At 37.6% G+C, this 20,294-nt stretch overlaps 1 protein-coding gene and 1 non-coding gene across 2 annotated transcripts in view; one reads left to right on the top strand and one right to left on the bottom strand.

Annotated features, from left to right (window-relative positions):
* LOC102961379 (M1-specific T cell receptor alpha chain-like) overlaps positions 1-20,294 on the bottom strand; it is a 476,819-nt gene that overhangs the window by 362,330 nt on the left and 94,195 nt on the right. The window lies entirely within an intron of this gene.
* LOC122239788 lies at positions 5,897-6,003 on the top strand. Its single transcript, XR_006219173.1, has one exon. It is a non-coding gene; the product is annotated as a U6 spliceosomal RNA (small nuclear RNA).

Below are 20,294 nucleotides of genomic sequence, written 5' to 3'. Positions count from 1 at the left end.
TCCATTCCTGCTTCTTCCTGGAGTCTCTGACCATTCAGTTTGGAGGCCTGGAACTGACAATGTTCATTGAGCCTGGTTCACTGTTCTGGATTCTTCTGCCTCTTTTGGTTTGGAAGCTTAGGTGATCTTCATACTGTTTTCACAACCAATCAAAAGCTGACCTGTCACGTCAAACGCATCATTGAATATACTCTTTCCTGCTTCTCCCATCACTCAGTCCAGTTCCCAGCCAATCACTTTTGCCAGTGGAATCACTGCCCCCAGGTGGTCTGAACTTTTTTTGTTATATTTTTTTTTCCTTTTTTTCCCCTTTAATACAATGTAACTCATTATGCTAGATCAAAGGATGATAGAACATACAGAGAGGGGGGAAGCAAACAAAATAGAAAAAAAACAAAACATAGTGTTAAAATGTTCTCCAGTAATGACTGTCTGAATCTTCTTAGTGCCTGGAATGCTCTTCCTTCCACTGCTCACCTTTAATGAAAATCTACAAAGTTCATTGCCTATATGACCCCATACTACATTCTGAGGGATATAAATCAAAGGTTGAGAAAAGACCTGATCCTTCTCCTCAGTTGATTAGGGTCTGTCATGGCTTTGTTGTATCTTTCAATCTGAACAGGTTTAAATTAGCCGAAAAAGTCAGAGCTTTTCCAGATTCTCCCTGAAAATATAAAGGAGGGAAATATAATATATATATTTTTAATTTAAAAATGGTTTTATTTTTTGTATTTTATTTTTATTAGAAAGAGAATACGCAAGGGGGAAGGGGCGAGGGAAAGGAGAGAGAACCTAACAGGTTCCACACCCAGCCAACCTAAGCAGGTTCCACACCCAGCACAGAGCCTGACATGGGGCTTGATCTGATGAAAACCATGAGATCATGACCTGGGCAGAAATCAAGAGTCAGATGCTCAACCGACTGAGCCATCCAGGCGTCCCCAATATCTTTTCTTTTAATACATTCTCAGATGTGAGAAAGCACCCTGGTATCTGGCTAACTCTGAAAATGGTAGTGCTTTTGCAAAAATCTGAGTGTTTCTTATATTTCAGTCTGGGCACCTGTGCAAAGTCCAGTAATTTCTCCTATTTAGTTTTTACATATTAGTTATCTGAAACCCTGTTTTATGGTCTCCTATATTTACAGAAAGGATTAGGAACTGGAAGAGGAGAGATTAAGGAGGAAAGTTCTCTTCTATCCTTTGCATCCAGTCCTCACTCTGATGATTCTAGATACCGACCTAGAATCGACTTAACCACATTTCCTCAGGTACCTTCCGTGGCCGAAGCCCTGGCCCTGGCACACCAATCCCCATCCTTCCCTCCTTCACTTCTTGCTGTGGGGCTGAGCTAAGTGGCTGAGAGTTGGTGATGAGTAAAGGGCTGTGATCTTCTTTGATGTTCATTGTGGATGTCAGTCTTCCACTCTGCATGTGTGAAATTATGTACAACAGGGAGACTGCTTCTTCTAGCGTTTTTCCTGAAGCTCCATGTCATAGTAACTCAGCTAGGAGTTAGCTCCCTCTTGGATCTGCAGAGTCAGAGGAGAACTATGGTTTACCTTCCCCTGTCCTCTGATTTCTGCTTGAGAAGAAAACAACAGACCACCCGTGGGGTGGTCAGCGGAGAATCTGGCTGCTTGTAAATTGCTACACTTTCTTGGGAACATGATGGTTCTTTTCCTAATCAGAGCACTGTCAAAGGGCATCAAATCTGGAACCACAAAAATACTAGCAAAACTTCTTCGTGTCTTTTTAAAGATTTTCTCTCCACTGATGAGGAATGTTCTCAAAGGTGGGAATTTTAGTCTGGGAAGAATAAAAGGAATTGTTTCAGTTGTTTGGGAGAAGTAGCAATTATATGAGCATTTCCCTTGGAATTTTTTTCTTTCCTGTCTCAGGTGTGATGATTTCAACCTGCCAGATAGGTGCCAACAGGACTATGTCTGGTTAAAGGTGATTTAACAATTTTCCTGAGCAATGATGGACAGGGGTTGTAGTAGGTCAACAATAAATGTTGAGTGCCTGCTATCAAAAGCTCTTTCAACTTAACCCTGTGGGGATGTTTAATAAAATGTACAAAATAGAATATGCTAATTATGCAGCTGGGGGAGACTGGAAAAACACGTGTAAAGTTAACTAACTCTAGAGGGCACTGGATGATAGGTATTAGCACTTATAACAATATAAGCAAAGTATAGGAGTGAAATATTTGCAGTTAAGAATGAATAGCTTTGGGATGCCTAGACGGCTCAGTTGGTTAAGTGGTTAAGCATCTCACTCTTGATTTCGTCTCAGGTCATGTTCTCATGATTTGTGAGTTCGAGACCCACATTGGGCTATGAGCTGACACTGCAGAGCCTGCTTGGGGTTCTCTCTCTCACTAGTGCTCTCTCTCTCTCTCTCGAAATAAATAAATAAATAAACTTAAAAATTACTTTTAAAAGAATGAGTAGCTTAATAACTGGCATAAGAGCTAGCAAGAAAAATCATGTTCATCTCCATTGATATGGAAAAGGCATGTGACAAAATACAAAACCCATTCATGTTAAAAACACTAAAAAAAAAAGGAATTACTAACAAATCCCTTAACACAAAAAAATGCATATGCATATGTCACAACCCCAAACCAACACCTACTTATGGGGAAATGCTAGAGACTTCCTTATGAAAGGTAAGGGAAAGACAAAGTCTGCTATCCTCACCACTATTTAACAGCATGTTGGAGCTACTAGCTAATTCAGTCAGCTCAGAGAAAAAGAATTTGAAGCATAAGAATTGGAAAGAAGTAAAACATCATCTGCACGTTTGCAGAAGAAATGATTATATACCAGAATATCTAAAAGAGAAAAAGACAGTTTATAATATAAACAACAGTTTAAGTACAGTATTCATAGCATTCACATGCAACCCCCCCAAAAAAAAACAGATAAAAAAACATGTAGAAGAAATGAGCACATTATTGCATAAAAGTAAAAAGAAAGAGGAAGGAAGGAAAGTTCTTTTTTTTAAAGTTTATTTTGAGAGAGAAAGAGCAGGGGAGGGGCAGAGAAAGAGGGAGAGAGAGAATCCCAAGCAGACTCAGCACTGTCAGCTCAGAGCCTGATGCAGGGCTTGATCCATAAACAGTGAGATCATGACCTGAGCTGAAATCAAGAGCCTGACAGTTAAATGACTGAGTTACCCAGGTGCCCCGAAAGGAAGGAAAATTCTTAAGTGCAAACAGACTAGGCAGACAGGTCAGTTAAATGGAATGGCAAGTTAATAAATCGGCCCAACTGTGTATGGGTATTTAGCACATGACTGACAGCATCTCATATCAGTGTGTGTGGGTGGTGGGGGGAATGACTCCTCAGTATGTTGTAATAACTTGTATCTCTTCTAACTGCTTCTATTAGATTGTGATAGTGTCCCATTTTAGACCAGTGGTCTTCAAACTGGGGTTTATGTGCTCTTGGAGTTGTATGAAGAGTTTCCATGGGTTCTCTAGATAATTCTAGAGGAATCCAACTATATATGATTTTCTTAAAACTTATCTGCTCTAGAACATGCCTGAGATCCAGATGTCATGCTGCTGCTTCTTTCCCATTTCCCTTTCCACTCTACCCTTCCCTTAAAAAAAAAAATAAAAGAAAAAAAGTAGTATACATCTCAACGATCCTGAATCTTAGTATGGTGTATTACTTCAGAGTGCCAAATCTCCAAGGTACCATATAAGGAGATAATTCAATGGCTTCTTCAGAGGGAGAATTCTTAACAGCTAAGCAAGAACTATAACAAGACAGGGCTATACTTCAATTAGATAACAACCTCTAGACAAGATTCCTTGTTTCTATCTATCTATTTACCTATCTATCTATCTATCTATCTATCTATCATCTTAGAATTCGTGTTTAGAAATGAATTGGTTGTTGCAGGGGAAAGGGAAACATTTCCTTTCTTCCTTTCTAGGTTTTTTGGCTGGTCTAATAATTAAAGTGACATAAGACAAATTAACAGAAGAAAAACATTTATTTGTAAGGAATTCAAAGATATATGAGTCTCAAAGAAGGAACCAAAGCAGGCAGCTTTTCTTTTAGACAAAGAAACAATACATTTGTCAGGAATTGAGAAGACAAAGGGGCTTGGGTTTGAAGTAGTAAATTAGTAAAGAAGTAGCAAGTTTGTTTATACAGCCTTCTCAGCCTTAAATTCCCTACCTCTAGTAATAAGGATCGCTTTTACCCTCCAGGAGCAGGAATGGTGGGCTTCACGTGGGGAATTTATTTCCTGCTTTCAGGAGGCCAGAGGAGGGTCAGAGTGACCTTCTTGCCTTGGCTGTGTCTTAAGTGACTTTAATTCAAAATAACCAATATGCCACAGTGGCATAATTTGGGATGGCCTGACATGAACCCCATTAGTGTCACTGAAACCTAGCATGTAACATCATTATTTGAATTGAAAAACGAAGTCAGACTTCTTCTGACAGGAAATAAATCTTATGTGGCCAGTTTGACAGTGTGGGGTATGAAGAAAGAGAGAATTAAAGACTCCAAGGTGTTTGGCTTTAATATAACTACCTTTCTTTTTCCTTTTCCTTTTTCTTTTCTTTTCTTTTCTTTTCTTTTCTTTTCTTTTCTTTTCTTTTCTGTCTTCTCTCTTCTCTTCTCTTCTCTCTACTTTTTGAGATAGAAAAGAGCAAGGGAATAGTCTATGGGAGGGAATCAGGCATTATGTTTTGGATATGTTAAATATAAGATGCCAATTAGACATCCAGTGTAGATATTATACCAATTACAGTATATATGAGCCTGGCTTTCAACAGAGAAGGCTGGGTTGGAGATGTAAATTTGTGAGTCATCAATGGGTAAGTCAGTGGTAATTAAAATCATATTTCTAGATGAGATTGTAGGGGAGACAGAGCTTTACCTTTTCCTCCAGCTAGGCCTGAAAATTAACTTGAAAGAAAATGGATTAGCAGGGGGAAAACATGTAGATTTTATTTAATAATTTTTACATGTACAGGGAAGCCTTCATAGAAAAAAAGAAGTAGCCAGGCCTAAGTATTTAGATGCTAAGTTGAACAAAGAGAGACAACTGTGGACAAGTAATAAAACATATGGGTAGATCAAAGGGGAAGAGGGGAGTGACTTTAACAAGGTCTGTTTGCACAGATTTCCTTCAGCACAACCTCCATCTCTGGTGTTATGAATGCTTCTTTTCTGGGTGAGGGAGGGTATCGTTTTTCACCTCCTTCTCTCAGGAAGAAAAAGAGGTGGTGGGAGAGGGGTGGCATGCCAAAAACCCTTTTTGCACCTGCTATTTCCCAAGTGCCTTCTGCTCAAAATAATCAATATGCCAAAGTGGCACATTTTGGGGTGGCATGTCCTGACCTCCTTTAAGATTATTTAAAGAGAATGACTGTAGATAGAGAATATGTTTGAGAACTGAACCCTGCAACAACACAACATGTAGAGGTCAGCGGGAGGGGGCAGGTCTAGGGAAGGAGATAGGGCAGGAGTGGTTTGTGAGGCAGAAGGCAAACCAGGAGGACATGGACAAAGACGGGATTCAGGGAGAAAGTAGCTGTGGTGTCACATTCTTCAAGATTCAATAAGATAAGGAATGGTAATGGATCATTGGGTTTGTTGATGGGAGACTCATTTGGGACCTTAGTGAGAGTAATTTCAATGGAAAGGTAGGAATGAAAATCTGACTAAAGTGGGTTCAAGTATAAAGGGGGTAGGGTGTAGAGATCATTAATTTAGAAAACATTTTAAAGGAGTTTTGTTTTTAAGAAAGACAAGAAACAGAAAATGTGTAAACTGGTTTTACCCATTGAGCCACTAATTCTAGTTCTAGGGTGCTGTCCTAATGAAATGATGAACATTTTAAATTAAAATTTAGATTTAAGGGTGCTCGCTTTGGCAGCACATATACTAAAATTGGAACAATACAGAGAAGATTAACATGGCCCCCGCACAAGGAGGATGCGCAAATTTGTGAAGCATTCCATATTTTTAAAACATAAGAGACTCATAAATATGGAGAACAAACAGAGGGTTATACGAGGGGGTGTGGGAGGGGGATGGGCTAAATGGGTAAGAGGCATTAAGGAATCTACTCCTGAAATCATTGTTGCACTATATGGTAACTAATTTGAATGTAAATTAAAAAAAATAAAATAAAATAAAATAAATATCTGTAAAAAAAAAATTAGATTTAAGGGGCACCTGGCTGGCTCAGTCCATGGAGTATGCTACTATTGATCTCGGGGTTGTGAGTTCAAGCCCCACATTGGGTGTAGAGATTGCTTAAAAAAATATTTAAAAACCATTTAGATTTAAGATGGTTACCATAATGCTATTTAAAATTATTTAGGGGCACCTGGGTGGCTCAGTGGGTTGAGCATCCAACTCAATTTCAGCTCAGGTCATGATCTCACAGTTCGTGAGATCGAGCCTCAAGTCGGGCTCTGTGCCGACAGCAGGGAGCCTGCTTGAATTTCTCTCTCCCCCCCTCTCTGCTCCTCCCCAGCTTGTGCTCATGCTCCTTCCCTCTCTCAAAATAAAAAAATTAAAATTATTTAAAATAAGAAATAAAGAATCAAAATATATCAAAGCATGACAATTATAAAGTTGAGTATGGTATACTTATGATGTAGAACAGATCATCAATCAGTTTAAACTATGAATGCAAGGCTTTAAAAGACAGAAACGGAAATGTTAATAAAAGAACATAAAATTTTTCCTACAATACGATGTAACAAAGTACAAAAAAGTGAAAGAGAAACAAGTGAAAATAATGAGTGCTTATCTGTGAATGTTTTTAGTATTTTTTTCTATTTTTTCCACTCAGAAATTTGTAAACATACCTAAGACTAACATGACTGATGTTCACTATAATGAAGGTAAACTGATGATTATCCGCCTCTATATAATTCCAACTATTTTGACTAGACAATGCTTCTAGGCACCACAAATTCAGCCCATAAAATAATGCAAAATCAATCAAGAGTCTCTCCCCATCTCTGGGTATTAATTATGGATCTATTGATTGTAAATGACAAAATCTTGACTCATGCTGGCTTGTTCCCCAAAGACAGTGTTTTGACTTTTGCAGCTCCAGGCAGAGTTGGATCTACAGGTTCAGATTATGCTCTCTGAAATCTGTCCTTCTTCCTGTCTCAGCACTGTCTTTCTGACTCTTAGACTAAGATGTGAATGATACTCCCAAATGTTGTGCAGTGAATAACTTGCACAATTCACAAAAATTTGGAGGCTTTACTGGACAGAAAAAAACCATGAAAGCCACAGGTGTCCACTTAAAGAAATCTGTCTGCAAAGCAGTTATACTAATTTACTTCTTGTGTCTTTGTGTTTACTCTCTTGTCCACAGTGGTTTCAATTTTGAGATGCTGGAAGCCTATTTAATAACAAATCTTAAGTATGCCCTTTTGGACAAATCTTCTCTGTCCATGGCCCATTCCTATTTCTCCTCTCTTTCCTCTGAATTGTTTTTTGTCTCTTCCACCATTCAAGATCCTAAATGAGTCTATCATAGCATTGCCCAACATTCTGCACCAAGAAAATCTTCCCCTGACAGGAACAGTGGTGAGTGACATAATTCTAACTCTAATGACTGTTTTTTCAGATTGGATTGTAGATATTTGATGGAAATAAAAGGTGCAGACTTTGAAAATTTCTACATCTCTCACTTCATCTATCACCAAATAATGTTATAGAAAGCCTTTTATTTGATAACATAGATTTCTCTTTCTCACTGTTATCAGTCTCTAATTTTAAAGAATGTCTTTCTTTTCTGAATGATGTGGAAATAAGATGAAATCACCAAAAGGCAGAACAACTATTTTAGTTTTGCTATAGAGTTGGTGTCTATTTTTTTAAAATGTTTATTTATTTTTTTGAGAGACAGAGAGACAGAGTGCGAGCAGGGAAGGGGCAGACAGAGAGGGAGACACAGAATCTGAAGCAGGCTCTGGGCTCTGAACTGTCAGCACAGAGCCTGACGCAAGGCACGATCTCGTGAACCACGAGATCATGATCTGAGCTGAAATTGGTCACTTAACCAACTGAACCACTCAGACACCTCTATGTCTACTTTTTAAAGTGTTTACTTGAGTCTCAAAACCTGCATCAATTAATAGAAAAACAGAACTACAAGTCCCCTAAAAACTTAACATATTGCTGCCTGAAGAACCATTCTGTTTTACGTACACCCAACCATATTTTTCTAAGAGTTAATGTGAAACAGAATGTAGCTATGTTTTATTTGTTTGGTCTGTAGTATTTGATTTAAAATTTTGTTCTTTATGCGGTTAATGAATTGAAAAAAGCAATTAGTCTTCCCCTTCCTGCAAACAAAACTCAGGCTGGAAAGTGATCATAAAATTGAAACACACTTGAAAAAGCATTTAGATTTTTCCTTTTCTCCAATATGGGCTATTCACTGGTGGTTGAATTGCTCAGAGAAAAGAAAATTTATATGTTCGTTGGATCAATTATTACAGTAATCCAGTATTTCCATATATTTAGAAATGTGCTTATAAAAGTAAATCTTTGATGTTATTTAACAATTTAAATTTAGATGAACATCTCATTCTGAAAAACAATTTCAAGTCATTTAACAATTTAAATTTAGATGAACATCTCATTCTGAAAAACAATTTCAAATTATTTTTTAATTTTGTTTATGGTAAAGACATATAATCTCATGATTTCTCTTTGTCTGGGAGGAACCCGGTTCTGGGCTGTGTGTAGTCTCTTGGATTAATAATTGGCTCAAACTGACATTTCGTATTATCTCACAGTACTACCCAATAAAAATTATCCCCTTTAGTAATACTAAAAACTTCTAACTTTCATTCAGTTTCCATGAATCTGGAAGTGATTTTTTTTTTTTATTGGTGGCAAATTTTAGAAGCATTTTAGTTAGGTTCTTTTATGGCATTTTCTCCATTTAAATCTTAAAATTCTTAATTTTGCACAAAATCATATAATTTTGTAATTCTTTATCATCACTGGAAAATGGACATTCCACTTTTCTTTGAATATTTTCTGTAATGAGGAATATTTTACACTTCAAAGCAGTCTGTTTTGTTTTGAAAAACCTCTAGCTGAAAATTGTCTCCATATAAATTCTAACCATTGGCTATAAAGGTAGGTTATTAGCTATAAATATGACACGTGGGTCATTCATTCATTCAACCATCATTTAGTGAATGCTTATTGGTAAGAAAAAATTTGATGTCTTCAGAAAGCTTAAATCAGACTATTGGCTAAAAATCTAAGAGTATTTGTATACATGTGGATTATGGGAGATGATGTAAGTAAGGTAATGTTATTTCAAAACCTTGGAAGCTTCCTAAGTGAAATCTGAAATTGACCCTGATACACAGGGAGTGAGGAAAGACAGAACCTTCCAGATTAATAGATAGCAAGTTTAGTAAGTAAGCAAGGAGACTTACATATGAGGTTTGTCTTGGGTGGCCTCAGGACGAGTAGATGTCTGCCCCTGCCTGTCTGAATCTTAAGGTCATATAGAGGCCAACTGGGTTCAGTCACATATTCAGCCCAGATGGTCTCAACAACACAATGCTCTGTCTCTCTTTTTTAATGTTTATTTTATTTTTGAGGGGGGGACAGAGACAGAGGGAGACACAGAATCTGAAACAGGCCCCAGGCTTTGAGCTATCAGCAGAGAGCCTGATGGTAGGCTTGAACTCACGAATGGTGAGATCATGACATGAGCCTAAGTCAGACACTTAACCAACTGAGCCACCCAGGTTCAGCCACCCAACACAATGCTCTCTTAAGGCTGCATCCTTGAAGTGACTGCTAGTGTGGGAATGGTGGGTAGAATGTACATTTCAAAGATAGGGAAGGGGGTGAGAAGCCTCCAATTGCTGGGGTCCAGCTTGAGGTCCAACCAGTGGTCGTATTGCTTGATGACTTCCTCCAACAGGAGGAAATCAGAAGCTATAAAGAAACAGTGTATTTGACTATATGAAATTTGAAGTATATTCAAAAACAAAATATACCATGCCATATACTATTAAAAAAGTCAAAAAACAAGTGGACTGAGGAAGTGTTGGAAAATTTGTACAGCCCTAGCATATATTTTATTGATGAGAAGTAAATAACCTAAAAGAAGAATGGATACAGATACAAAACACAATTTACACAAGAGAAAACCCAATCTGCCATAAACTTTTGATCTTACTAGAAATCAGAGAACTGCAAATTGGAGCAACAATGAGTTAATTTTTGGCCTATCATATTTGTAAATTTGAAAGACTCCATATTGTCTAAAACTAGTGAGAATAAAGGGAAAATCCACACCAATTGTGTGACATGCTATACCTTTATTTGAAAGGAATCCAAAAGTCTGTTAAAAATAAATATGAAGATATCCTTTGATCCTGTAATCAAATTTTTAAAAATCTATATGTAATATAGATCTATATAATATAGATATAGTTATTTATCACAGCAGTTGTCCTAAATAGACAAGATAATATCTATCCATAAAGAAATGCTTGTGCCAGATGCATGGGTTTGGGCCCAAGCTCAGGGCCTTGGAAGATTATAAAAATATGCACTTTTATTTATTTTTTGAGTATATCTCCTGAGGACTCTCAGTGATATTGCAAAGAGATATGGGATCTTCTGGGTCCAGCTGTGTCAGGCAAGGACAAAAAGAAGAAGGTGGTGAGAAGATCCTTAAGAACCTTGTTGAATAAGAAACGTACTTATTGAGAGAGAAGCTTAAAGAAAACAAGTGGATTTAGTGGGAATCAGAGTGAGAATACTTGAGGAACAGGGTGATGGTCTGTTTCTTTAACTTAGTATTACCCTATAGACATTTCCTATTTCACTTTATAATCTTTATATTTTAGAGGTGGTTTTTTCTAAACATACTCTAACAAATTGATGGCTAAATATTAAAATTGTTTTAAAATTTTGCAGGCAGCACCTCAAATTTCATGTTTCTTGTGCTCATTGCTCTCTTGGCAGATTTTCTCCTTAGGGAAAATGGAGTGGGATGCATGGGTCAAAACTCATGGTCGTTTACCTTTTACCCATGTGAGTTATAACCAAGAATGAGAATGACCTTGACCGGGTAAAAGCCTGTGTCCCAGTGTATATCATTGCATTCAACCATGTGTGGGAAGTCTCATAAGACCCCTCCCTACTACGCATGAAAGAAATGTCTAACATTATGAAATATTTTAAACAGATTGAAAATCCGATAAAATAATTTAATAGACTTCGTTTACATGCTATATGGATCTAATAACTGCTGAAATTTTGTGATCCTTTATATCAAGCCATAGGTAGGCACTTCTTTCCATCTGACTGTCTTAAATGCACTGGAGACTAAGCCTCTAACAGGTGTCTTGTATGGGAGAACTTGAGGCCATGTGCACACTGTAAACAGCTAAGGGTAGGATGGTTTTTGCAGTGAATAATTAGAGTTGATGTTGTGAATTTTTTTTTATTTTTCAATTTTTGCCTTTTATAGATCTTGATGACTAAAGGGGGGATGATAAGATAAAAAATCCAGTTCACACACCACTTTCGGGGAACATACCTCATGTGTGAACGATGGCCACCTGTAGAGCGATTACTTACTCGTCTTCTTTTGACTCTTTTCTTCCTGGGTCTTCAAATGAAACAAAACAAAACAAATATATCTTCTTCCTATTGTTTTTACTTTACAGTATTTCCCTTAGAAACACTGGGGAGACTTACCCAGGATTTCCCACTTCTATCTTATAATCTTAAATAAAGAAAAGCTGGATTCTCCTCCCATCTCCACATCTTGGTTTCTGGCTCTTGGTGTAGATAGAAAAGGGGGAAGAAGAGAAAACGGGCAGAGGCATGTGCAGGCTGAAAACCAGCAGGTGCATTGCAGTCGTTTTTATCCTATTTCTTCTTTTCCTTGAATAACTACTGGCCCTTTTCCCACACTGTCTCATTTCCTGGACAGTGGAATCTAAACTGCACTCAACTGCAATGCATTTCCTAACAAACTCATGAGTTCAAGCTGCCTTTACTGTCTTCACTCGCCTATGATAATAGGGCATTAAAACACTCCACGTACAGGAATAGTCATTAAAATCAATTATCAGGAGAGGTAGGTCTTCTTGTAACTTTTACACCTTCCCCACTTAAGGGAGCATTAGTCCACAGTGATTTGAAGGGCTAGCAATCAAAAATCTTGTTTTAATACTGTGTCGCTTGGTCATGTATAGTTAATCATTGTAACCCAGCTAACATGAGTGTCAGATAATAACCACAGAATGCAGTTTCGCCTTACTTGGGTTTTGGCATTTTAAAATAGAGGGTATTGTATTTTTTTTTCTATTTGTGAAATAATGCTCGGTATTGAGTTCCTGTGGGGTTGTTTGAAAAATAAAGAGTATTATAAAGTAGAAAATAAACAGTGTTAAGCCCCGTGCTCAAAAAACACCGATACAGTGATAAACATTGTGGTGTTATTGTGAACATGTTATTTTATTCACATGGCAAGCACATCTTATTCCAGTGTTTCATGTACTTTTTTGGTATATAACTGTGGTCACACTGTTGGTAATTATTTTTCTCCTGGGATATTTAACATGGGGCATGTAATGGAAAAAGCATGGCCTTCAGAGTCAGATGGACTTGATTTCAAATTCTAGCAGTTATTTTTCAGAAGGGAGGAGGCAACTTTAATCTTCCCGAATTTGCATTTCCTAACCTGTTAACTGAGAAGAAGAACAATGATCCATCACAGTTGTTTTGAAATTTTAATGAGGTAATATTTGCAAAGCACAAGGCCTATCATGTTTACTCTCAACAAACAGTAGTCTCCATTGCTAACTCTGTAAACACAATATATATGAGTTCATATATTTCACTGAAAAAATATACCGTAACAGAGCTAAGCTAAGTGTATGTTAGCTCGGCATTAACTTAGTTTAGCTAGCCTCCTTCTTTTGGGAGACTGTTTCCGGCACTAAGTTTTCAAATTAATGTGCAAGTTCTCGAGAAAGCTACCCTCATGAAGCACCTAGCTTAAGCAACCACCCAAAGATGAAGGGAGTAAGTAAGAACACTGCAAATGGAGAAGAAAAGCTTTTGTTTGAATCAAGTAATGATGTTTTCTGATTCCCACCCTTTGTTCTTTGCTAATAATCCAGGAAGAAAAGTGGCAGGCAGAACTCTACCTATAAATGTGCCTATTCTAGGTGGAAATAGCTGACCCAAATCAACCAGACTTTCCATCCATCATGCTGTTAGGTACAGTCCTTGATTTGTGGTGCACATACAAGTTGCTGGTGCAATCCTGGTAAAAGGGCTTTCTTTCTCCCCCAGGGCATGATGGTGTTGTTATAGAGTTGGTATTGTATGAGTGACCCTGTAAAAATATTTGCTATGCAGACGTCCATAAAAAGCACAGACAAGGTAGTGAATGCAGGGCTCGGACTCAGTAAGCCACAAGTAATTGTCAACATGGGCATGAGGGTTTTAAGTGATGGTTGCTTTTCCTTACAGTTTACTTTTGGGTTTGTGCCTGATTTAGCAAGGTCCCCATCTAACAGTCGCAGGAGCATCAGCTGTAGTATTTGGGGACGGGCTGCAGCTGACTAGACCACACTGTGCCTCCACTGCACACAAGTAGGTAGCTGAGTCTCCGAGCTGGGTGGCTGTGATGTGCAGGGTGCTGAGAAGTGCTTTCTTATCTAATGTCCCTTTTAACCTTCCTGACTTCTGAATCCCATCTGAAATTTGTCTAAACAGAAAGGTAGGAGCGTTCTCTTGCTGCTGAAACCAAAGTAGGCTTTGAAAGTTGGTCACTTGGTAACTGCAGTTGAGAGTTGCACTGTCTTCCTCCTGGACAACCAGAGATGGGGGGCTCTGTATCACCTTGTCTTCACTGCTCACCCCTGTTCAGAAAAAAAAAAAAGAAATAAATCAGTCAGAGAAAGAGTGATGTCAGATCAAGTCTTCTCAGAGATCATAATTAGTCTCCACTGGAACAGCAGATAAGTCAAGATGAATGCCACTTTTCTGAGAATCAGTCCTCAGGTTTTCCAGGTTGTCCCTGCCGTTTGTGATAATGCTACTCACAGCTCAGCTGCAGCCAAAAGATTGCTAGTGAAGCTAGTGGCCACTTCTCCATCCTTCCACTCTTGAGTTGGTTTTCCTGAGCAAAATGTGATTCACTGCCCTGAGCTTTTCTTGTTCTTTTTTGAAACAACACCCTTTCCCCCAGGACCCCCCCACCCCCACCCCCCAAACACACACATAATCTGAAAGGGAAATAGCAATTTGGCTCTTCAGCCAACCAGAAAAATAAATGTCATTTGGCCCTAATTCAAATTCAAATCCTTCCCACTCAGGCACTCAGGAGTCATTCAAAAGAGAGCACTGCCATCTTGTGAGCTGGTGCAGAATAGCTGAAAACTTGTATCCACTTGTTTTACCGATGATAATAGATTCTTCCAAAATTGTCTCATGGCTGAAGGATAGCCTATCCAAAGCTACCCACAGTTCTAATAGTCTAGGGTTCTTTGGCTCAGTGAGGGCAGAGAGGGATGGGAAGTAGGAAAAGGCTGAACTAACATTCAAGTAGGAACCTACCCTGTGAAGTAAAGGACTACAACACTCTGGAGACTTGGAGGAAAATGTGGGTAAAGAGGCAAAGGTCCTTCCAAAAGCTCTTTGAAGGTTCACTGTTGATTTCATTATCCTGGAATACATACTTAGAAAGCAGTATTTCTAATAAACAGCAGGGTCTCTGATAATTCACAGGGTATATTTGGATGAAAGTCAGTTGTTGAAGTGTTCTTTCCTGTTTCATCACAATTTGGTCAAAACAAATACCAGGACATCACCCCTATAACCTCATTTCTAAATTCACTGAGACCCTTCCCTCCTGCAAATATTGTTTTCTACCCAGCAATTCATTGTTTATCCTATTCACCTGTTCTATAGACTTCTATTTTCATGTTTTGTTTTTTGTTTTATTTTATTTTATTTTATTTTTTAAGTAGGCTTCATGCTCAGTACAGAGTCCAATGTGGGGCTTGAACTAATGACTCTGAAATCAAGACCTGAGCTGAGATCAAGAGTTGGACTCTTAATCGATGAGCCACCCAGGTGCCCCATAGACTTCTATTTTCTTTAAATTCCTGCACTAAATACATTTCCAGATGGTGACAACACAACACTGGGGAACACATTTTGTACTGTATATTACTAAGGTATATTCATCCATATATTTTGGGATAAGTATTCCTACATAAATCGTGATGTGAGTCTCTCCCCTTTAGAAGTTAAAAAATGATTTCTACTTATTCTTTGAAAATACATTTTTTCTGATTTATTAAAGAAATAAATGGACATTGAAGAACATTTGGAAACCACAGGGAAGCACCAGGCAGAAAATATAAATCCTTTGCAATTCCACCCTATACCCCCAACATGTTGCCATCCAAAACTTTCTTTTTTTGTATCCTATCATAGATTTGTTCAAAATAAAGTTACTTTCTTTTCTCATTTTGTACAATTTTCTAAAGCATTGTAGACTTTAAGCAATGGTGGGGGGATGGCTAGATAGAACGTCAGCTTAACATTTAGAAAGAAGTGGCCCCTCCCCCAACTGTCCCAGTGCATGATAATCTAATGTACTCAATTCTGGCATCCACCCCACCTTCTCACCCAGGTGCATGGTTGCTAGAGAACCTCCCAACCATCCTGCTAAGTGTCCAAGACACCATTTGGCCTTGAGTTGTTCTAAAGGTGCTGTAAGGTAATGTATTCAAGTGTGATTGGGGGCTGAAAGGGTTCTTGCTGCCGAGAGAGAGAAGTGGCCACTTGCATGAAGTGTGAAAATTTACCTGGAACAGGATTTAGGGGCCATCAGCCTTCTGGAGACTTACCTGGAGAGCAGGCTAGTGGGTGGGGAAGGCCATGAACTAGCTTGGCTCTTGGGCACTTAAACTTTGTCTTAGCAGCTGCTCCTTCTTGCCTCTTGCCCATTTTTAATTCCTTTCTTGCATCAGGGGCCTTGACATCGCATGTCCCCCTCCTCCTGACTCTCCAGCATCTCCTGGCTTCCCTTACAAATCCTCTTTATCCCTTCACATCAAAAGTCTCATTATCTTCTTTATTCATTCGTTTCTCCTAGAAGAGTCTCCATGATTCATTCAAGCAGAACTTTATGCTTTAGGAACAGGAAATATGGAGTCTATTTCCTTGAGTTCTGGGGAAGATGAGATATTTACAATCCTTATCAGGCAAGGTGACCTGTCATGACCCAATCCATAAGGGGTTGAATGAGAGTGAAAAAAGACAAAATGGCTAGATTTTCAAATCAAGGGAAAATGAAATTTAAAGGAAATAAAATTTTATTTTATTTTATGGTTATTCTGTAACTCATTTGTTTGTCGCTTGAACAGTCTATGTTAAATGTATTTCCACACCATTATGTGAGGTTCTACTTCATTTTTTCTTTAATGACTGGAGTGTTCTTTAGTATAGATGTTTAATTATTTAATCATTTACTGAGTGCTGAATACATAGTTCCTAGTTTCTCTGCTCACTATCATGTTTATTGTGAATTTTTAGTTGATAATTTTATTAAAATTAAGGTTCTTCTAGTCTTTTTTTTTTTTTTTTTTTTGTAATGTGACTGTAAGGGCAAGAATCTTAGCACAACATTACCATTTAGTTTGGGATTCTTTTATTTTTTTTTTATTTTTTATTTTTTTTTAACGTTTATTTATTTTTGAGACAGAGAGAGACAGAGCATGAACAGGGGAGGGGCAGAGAGAGAGGGAGACACAGAATCTGAAACAGGCTCCAGGCTCTGAGCTGTCAGCACAGAGCCTGACGCGGGGCTCGAACTCACGGACCATGAGATCATGACCTGAGCTGAAGTCGGACACTTAACCAACCAAGCCACCCAGGAGCCCCATGGGATTCTTTTAATTCTTACATCTCTCTGGATACTTAGCTAGATGGGCTGCACGACTAATTTCCATTCTTTAGCCAGCTGAATCCTAAATTCTTTAATTTCAGGCTTCATTACAAAAAAACTCCCCAATTCTAACATAACACAGCAGAGTAAGTTCATAGCAGCCCCTAAAAGACTCTCATTTATATTCTAGTAAATTGCACTGGGATGTTTACCAGTAGTATGTTTGTTTGTTTGTTTTTTAAATGGTATTTTTTTAATGTTTATTTTTGAGAGAGAGAGATAGATCATGAGTGGGAGAGAGGCAGAGAGAGGGAAACGCAGAGTCTTAAGCGGACTCCTGGCTCTGAGCTGTCAGCACAGAGCCCGATGCCGGGCTTGAACCCACGAACCCTCATATCATGACCTGAGCCAAAGTCAGACGCTCAACCAACTGAGCCACCCAGGTGCCCCACCAGGAGTATGTTTGTAATCAACACTGATTCAGGGGTCACAAAAAAGAGAGAGGGAATGAACTGTACTTACCTGTTCATAATCCTTTACTTCTAAATGGATGCCTGCACAGGTTATTTGTATAAGCAACCAAGTTTTAGAAATACTGCCAAGTCAAAGAGAAGGTTTTAAAAGCAGTCAGAAAATACAAGAGGCTATTGACAAAGGAATGGCAAAAACACCTAGGCAGACCCCTTAAAATCAGCAATGGAAGCATGATATACTGGAAAATACCTTCAAAGTGCTGATAGAAGATAGCTATGAACCTAGAATTGTAAGTAAACTATCTTTAAGGATGAAGTTGAAACTAAAGCTACAGAAATGTATCCCCAACAAAACTTCAATTCTAAGGGATGTACCTCAGGAAGGAGTAAAATAATCTCAGAAGAAAGGTCGGAGATGCAAGAAGGGATAGTGAGCAAAGGAATTGGTAACACAGGGATAATCTAAATAAATATCAGCAGTAAAAGCCAATATTAATAATTAATAATTTCTTTTCCTTTTTAAAAAAGATGTTTATTTTTGAGAGACAGGGAAAGTGTGAGAGAGAATCCAAAGCGAGCTCTGTGCTGACAGCAGAGAAGCCTGATGCCGGGCTCGAACTCACAAACTGTGAGATCATAACCTGAGCCAAAGTCGGATATTCAACCTACACAGCCACCCAGCTTGCCCCAGCGATGTTTTTTCCTTTTAAAGTCATGATCTAAAACAGCTGATGATAGCATGGAAGCCAGTAAAGTTCAATTTAAGTTATAGTATTTTAAAGTTTGAAAATTTTTCAGAAAGGTGGTTAAGCCATAGATTAACTTTAGATTTTATGTATGCATGGTAAATCTTCAAAGATAAATACTAAAGAATTATTTTTAGAAGGAGCATGTAACTTCCAAACCAATAGAGGGGGAAATGGGATAAGAAAAAACAAAAGAAAAAAAATAACAAAAAAGAAGACACAAATTGAATCACTTCCCCACATGCAAAAGGGGGAAAAGGAGAAAACAAATATAAAGAATACATTAAGGGGATCCTGGGTGGCTCAGTTGGTTAAGCAGTCCAACTTCGGCTCATGTCATGATCCCACAGGTCATGAGTTCAATCCCTGCATCGGGCTCTGTGTTGACAGCTCAGAGCCTGGAGTCTGCTTCAGATTATGTGTCTCTCTCTCTCAAAAATAAAAAAACTTAAAAAAATATTTAAAAAAAAAGAAGAATATGTTAAGATGGTGGAATCAAGTCTTAATTCTGAAAAATTATAAAAAATGTAAATAGAACTAACTCACCCATTAAAAAGTAGAGATTGTAGATTGATACAAAGCCAGAATCTAGTTACATCTTTTTCAAAGAGACCATCTTAAACATAGTAGTCAATGAAGTTTGAAAGTAAAAGATGGAAAAATATGTGCAAGGAAATCCTAACTAAAAAAAAAAACCTTATGAATCTATGTTAATAATGGAAAAAAAAATATTTTAAGGCAAGAAACATTTTTAGGGATAAAGAAGGTCTTTAATTAGTAATAAAAGTTTACTTAATTCCAGTATGATGGAATGATTCTTAACTTCCATGTATTTAATATTAAATACATAAAACAAAAATTGATGGAATGGTAGAAATTGAAAAATTCACTTATAGTGATATTTCAATATATCTCTATCAATTACTGACAGGACAAGGAGACAAAATGTTATTTATTATACAAAAGACCCACACAGTTGATTTAATAGACATATATAGAACTCTGCACAAAAAATGAGAGGATATTTCTTCTCAAGCACATGCAGATAATAAAAAATAACTAAATATTAGACTATAATGTATATTTGCACAAATCTCAAAGAATCAGTATTATCAAGGTATTCTTTAATAAACAAATAACACTGCTACGTATTCTAGATGCGATCATGTAGTTCTGATTATGTTAAAAATACGGTCCATCCCAAAGGATGTATTTTGAATTATTTATGGATGGAATGACTAACATTTAGAATTTGCTTTAAAATAATTCAGCTGGGTAAGGGTCAGAAAAAAGGAGTATGGATGAAAAAAGATTGGTCACAGAGTGATAATTTATCATTGTTGAATTCAGGTGATGAGTACATATTTATGATATTATTCTTTCTTTTGTGCTTGTTTGGAGATGTCCATAATAAAACATTAATTTAAAAATACTATTGGGGCACCTGGGTAGCTTAGTCGGTGGAGGCAGCAACTCTTGATTTCGGCTCAGGTCATGATCCCAGGGTCATGGGATCAAGCCCTGCATAGGACTCCATGCAGAGCGTGGAGCCTGCTTAAGATTCTCTCTGTCTTCCTCTGCCCTTCCCCACTACTCTCATGCACGTTCTTTCTCTGAAATAAAAAATAATAATAAAAAATCAAAGTACTACCCATTGAGATACTCTTGTCATTTTTCTCCTTTAATCTGCTAATGTTGGAATTATATGAGTAGATTTTCCTAATGTTAAACCTTCCACACATTTCTAAGATAAACTTTACTCATAGTATTTTATGTTACATATTCATGATTAGTTTATATTTGTCCATATTTTTAATTTAAATTTTTTCAGTTATTTTCATAAATGAAATTTCTTTTTAATTTCCCTTTCTTAACTGTCTTAATTGATTTATTTTTTATTTATTTTAAATTATTGTATGCTTTTTTAAAATTTAATTCCAGGGGTGCCTGGGTGGCTCAGTCAGTTAAGTGTCTGAGTTCAGCTCAGGTCATAATCTCATAGTTCGTGTGTTCAAGCCCCACATCGGACTCTGTGCTGACAGCACAGAACCTGGAGCCTACTTCAGATTCTGTGTCTTCCTCTTTCTCTCTGCCCCTCCCCT

The sequence above is a fragment of the Panthera tigris genome, chromosome B3 (assembly GCF_018350195.1).
Source record: "Panthera tigris isolate Pti1 chromosome B3, P.tigris_Pti1_mat1.1, whole genome shotgun sequence".
Classification (NCBI taxonomy): domain Eukaryota; kingdom Metazoa; phylum Chordata; class Mammalia; order Carnivora; family Felidae; genus Panthera; species Panthera tigris.
The sequence above is the reverse complement of the archived record's forward strand: the minus strand, read 5'-3'. Positions and strand labels throughout refer to the sequence as shown.